This window comes from Penaeus vannamei, chromosome 1, assembly GCF_042767895.1.
Source record: "Penaeus vannamei isolate JL-2024 chromosome 1, ASM4276789v1, whole genome shotgun sequence".
NCBI classification, from domain to species: domain Eukaryota; kingdom Metazoa; phylum Arthropoda; class Malacostraca; order Decapoda; family Penaeidae; genus Penaeus; species Penaeus vannamei.
In genome coordinates this window covers 11,356,591-11,361,590 of record NC_091549.1, presented here as the reverse complement: position 1 = coordinate 11,361,590, position 5,000 = coordinate 11,356,591, and the positions used below count along the sequence as shown (strand labels likewise).

General features: G+C 36.8%; 1 protein-coding gene across 14 annotated transcripts in view; it reads left to right on the top strand.

Moving 5' to 3' along the window:
* Positions 1 to 1,862: 1,862 nt before the first annotated feature.
* The window catches only part of tun (N-terminal glutamine amidase tungus), a 46,320-nt gene continuing 43,182 nt past the window's right edge, over positions 1,863 to 5,000 (top strand). For 2 of the 14 annotated variants that reach the window (XM_070141254.1, XM_070140530.1), the window contains exon 1: positions 2,127 to 2,276. The gene's annotated coding sequence lies outside the window, so the exon portion shown is untranslated. Of the gene's footprint in view, positions 2,010 to 2,126; positions 2,900 to 5,000 lie in introns of those variants that run through there. The other 12 variants (XM_070140888.1, XM_070141087.1, XM_070140690.1 and 9 more) reach the window with 12 other exon arrangements.

Genomic DNA, 5,000 nt, shown 5'->3' with positions numbered 1-5,000 from the left:
GATTTTCACGTCGTGGTTTGAATATTCAAACGTATGTGGAATGCTGAATGTAATCAACCTTATCATTATTATCATTATTTTCCGCATCACTTTCCTTGAACTGAAACGGAGTCGAGGTTAGAGATAATTTTGCTCTTGTATCAAAAGGAAAGATAACAGAGCAATCAAATGATCATTCTTATCACATTATCTCCAATATCTTATCTGTCGACATACGTTTTATTGATGTTTATAACTGTAACCGACCAAAGTAACAAGTTCTGTGACCTTACCATCCTGCATATCTATCACTAATGTCAATCAATCAGTATAATAATTTAATGCAAAACTGTCTTGCATTTCTCTAATCTTCGCTTTTACACACAAACACAGAGAAGGGCATGTGTATTCGTCAAGAGAGTTTGTTAAGCGAATGACTGTGTCCGCATGACAGGCAAACGATTATCGGCGGGAATGTGAGGTGGAGACAAGAGGCAGGGAGGTTAGATGGGGAGACAGCGAGGAGTGAAAACTAATGCATAAATAGTAACACAATAATAATGATGGTGCGTTGTCAGTGATGATAATGATAATGATATTAATAACGATAATGATGGTGATAAAAATCCTAAAATCATAATAATAATATTGATAATGATGATAATAATGAAACAATAGGAATGATAACGATAATAATAATCATACTAATACCAACAACCATAATCATACTGAAAAATACCGGAATGAAATGACAAAACAATTATAATAACAATACTGATAATGATGATAATAATGTTGATAACAATAACATTATTTCATTCTTTATTATTATCATGACAATAAAGCCATTAATAATAATGATGGTAATGATAATAAAAGGTATAATATTATTATTATCATTGTCACTATTACTATTGTTATAATTATTATTACAATTATAACTATCAATATTATTATCATTATCATCATTACTATTATCATTATCATCACTATTATTCCTATTCCTATTATTATTATTATTATTACTATTATTATTATTATTATTATCATTATTATCATTATTATTATTATTACTACTACCTCTACTACCACTCTCATTACTGTTATCATGTCATTATCATATGGAACGCCTCGCTGGAAAGATCCGGAAGACGGTGATAATTCCTCGGTAACGGCTAAATGGGAGTTATTTGACTCACACAAGTTGCAATTGCAAAGGTAGCGCGGTAATGGTGTACTCCATATCCACTGCCGCTGCGAGGGCGCAATGCAGATGGGAATGAGACAGAATGCGGCCCAACATTATAGGATTTCCGCCTGATTACTTCGCTACTGTTTAAGCAAATCTTTGTGGTTATTGGGTCAATTGTGAATTCGGTTTACGTTTGCGCGGTTCGCTCATAACATATAGGTTTTGTAACTGGTTAACAGAATGTCATGCGAAAGGCAATGGAATTGAATGGCTAGAGGTTTGAATCTTTCCTCGCTTCATAAAGTATTTGCAGGAGCGAAATTCGACATAGAGAACTTCGATGGCATTATGGTAAAAGTTAAATGAACTTGACACGTGCTGGCTCCATACTCTTGCAGTGTACCGTAGCCAATTCCATCAAAGTTTATACATGGGCAAATACCCTTTTGCTGTTGATGTAAGCCAATTGCTGTCGCCATCGGCAGTTGTTGCCGCATGAGCCATGAAAGTTCATTAGCAAATCCGAAGGGAAAATGCTCTCACTTGAATAGGGCCTTCTTAAAGCCTTGCCAAGTCTCGAGACTTGCCACCCTGACACCACCGTAACTAAAATAACATCTAAATAAAATGATTCAGCTTTAATTCGAATGAAACCACTCGTGCAGTCATGGGCCAAATATGCCAGCCTCTCCAGGGCGAGTCCTGCAAGCGACAAGTCATAGGGGCCAGAGGCAGAAAGAAGCCCTTGGCGGCGACGCATTCTAGAACCGGGCCTTCGCTGTCGACAGCGACTGCGGCGTGAGCGAGGACGAAGCACTGCTAAGGCCCCTTCCACAAGGTATCGATTGGCACTCCGGCGCGCGTGTGTGTTATGCAGCATCTGCGCAGACATCACGACAAGTGTGTCGGCCAATGCTATCTATGGGATTTTCCAGAGGCGCTGAATATTTTTCAGAGAAGCGGAAATGTCTAATAAGGCCCGGGAGCAGAGGGTTCTCGGGTGAGGGCGAAGGAGGTGCAGCGGCGGCGTGCGCGCGGCGGCGGCGGTGGCAGTGTTGGAACCGTGTGTACTTTGGCCACAGTCAATAACAAACAGCCAGGACGAGTACGAGAATGCTATGAGAATTATGTCTTGATTCATGACCTAGAGTCAGTCGCAGTGGACGCTTGTGTAGAGCTGTGTAGTAGTCGTTGTATATGTGTGTAGCACAATGTGTATTTTGATGTCTTTTTATGACGTGAACATTGCTTAAGCATAGAAATAGTTCTAGAATCACGCCTGTACACAGTTCGTAGCTGGCTGAGCCAAGTTGTGAGCGCACACCACACTCTTCCGTCTGTGTAGTATCCTGTGTAATGCCATGCTTGAGCACTGGGGTCACACCCTCCTAGTACCTAGTGTGGAGCTAGTGCCACGTGCCCGCCGCTGCCTGCTGCTGCAATCCCTGCTTAGTGGACCTTTGACCTCCGTGGCAGCAGGAGGACCTCGAGCCGTGTGGAGTAGGCCAGAGAGGCTCGCAGCAGACAGCCAGCACTCTGTGTCAGCTGTTGGTCCAGTGCAGTGTTGTTTATGTGAAAGTGAAATTCCCTGACTGCATAAGTAAAACATAACCTGATAGAAATGAAATAAGCATGTGTTGGTGTATAATAATCACAGCCCATGGCCTGAGTTTCCTGAGATTGCTAAAGGCATTCAGAAAATCACTGCACGTTAAGTTTCCCCTCAATGTATTTTGAATTTACCCCGTTTCTGTTTTATGATTATATAGGCTACTTGGTTCATTTAGTTTATGGTAGTTATACTATTCCTGTATGACATCACCAAGCCAATGAATAAATTTAACAGCCCAGTTTTTGCAAGAAATCGTTAAAAAGAGAATGGCTTTTGTCATTAATATGATGCGTTAACTTTGCAGATTTTAATTTTCTTCATATAATTAATGTCTGTGTAAGCAGTGTTACTGAAAAGGAATCATGACATGTTTAAGATGTTATCGGAATGAAAGTTATCTCACAAACAATTGTCTGTAAATCTTTGTAGAAGCATTCGTTATATATCAGAGCTCTTCATCTTTAGCTTTTCATTGGTTATAGTCAATATGAAATTGAGACACAAAAGTTCATTTCTGACATTAAAGAAAATTAGAAAAGCAGCATAATATATCATCAGAAATAGATTTTCTTAATTAATTTGTTGCAATGGATAATATTATTATCGTTATTATTATTATTATCATCATCCTTATTATTATTATCATTATTATTATTATAATAATCCAGAGTAGGTTTGCAACAAGTGATGCCATGGTCTCTGCACTCTGCACTCACTCACCATGCATGTCCTGGCAAGATAAGCTTAGACTGGTTCCTTATTTGATGATAAATTCCGAGGGAGGTCAGCAACCGCTATCTTGCTAGAATGTATGGTGGAGGTTAATTAGCTTTGGCCAGAGTGCCGACAGACATGGAGGTCTGGGTGATCAGTGCGTAGACAAGTTGTTGTATTTAGACAGTTGTATTTTTCATACCTTAGAGTGTTTTTTTTTTTTTCTATAATCTTTGCAGTAAAGTATTGCTGTGAAGTTTTTTGTTTATTCATGTATTTATTAATGATAGGATATTGTAGTTGCTGTTATTATTTTTATTTTTTACTTTTACTATTAATATTATTTTTGTTATTATTTTTTCTGGTAATTGTTATTGTTTAACAGTTTTTATTGTCGATATTACTAGTATTAATGCTATTATTATTATTATTATTGTAATTATTATCATTGTTATTAATGATATTAATTTTAATATTGTTATTGCTAATGCTATATTATATTGTTATTATATTATTATTATTATTATTATTATTATTATTATTATTATTATTATTGTTATTATTATTACTGATATTATCATTATTTTCATTGAAAATTATTATTTAAACTACTGTCATCTTTATTCTTAATGTTTTTAGGATAATAGTTTATTACTTTATTTATATTTCTATATCATGTTATTTTTGGGCCATTTCTATTATCATTACTAATTTGCATGCTGAATTTATTTCATTTGTAAATTTCCATATCTATTTTTCTATAAAGTTAAATCCCTGGTATCTATCTTAAAGAATTGACCGCCCCTAAGTATCAGTGCATGAAATGTGTACGTAAAAGAAATATTTATATTTATGTATTGAATTCAGATGAGGTATTTTTTGTTACTTTTATCCTCGTATGGTTTGACAAAGTAATGGGACATGCCAGCAGATGCCAGCTTCCATGTCCATATTTCGCCATTTTTGTTGAGTATTTTGCTTATTGTATGAAAATGATATTGTCGACTTTAGGGACATGTTTTGGGATTTTCATTAGGAAGTATCTCAAAGTTTATTAAAGAGAACTGCTCTATAATTTTATCTCTCCCTCTCCCTCCCTCCCTCCCTCCTCCCTCTCCCTCCTCTCTCTCCCTCTCCCCCCATCCCCCCTTTCCTGCCTCACTGTCTCCGTGCCTCTCTCTCTCTCTCTCTCTCTCTCTCTATCTATCTATTTATCTCTCTATCTCTATCTCTCTATCTATCTATTTCGCTCTCTCTCTCTCTCTCTCTAAAGCTTATCTCTTTCTCTCTCTCTTTCTTTCTTCCTTTCTCTCTCTTTCTCTTTCTCTCTCTCTTTCTCTCGCTTTCTCTATCGATCTCTCTTTCTCTTTCTCTCTCTCTTTCTCTTTCTTTCTCTTTCTCTTTCTCTCTTTCTCGCTCTTTCTCTCTCTCTTTCTCTTTCTATTTCTCTTTCTCTCTCTTCCTCTCTCTGTCTCTCTCTCTTTCTCTCTCTGTCTCTGTCTC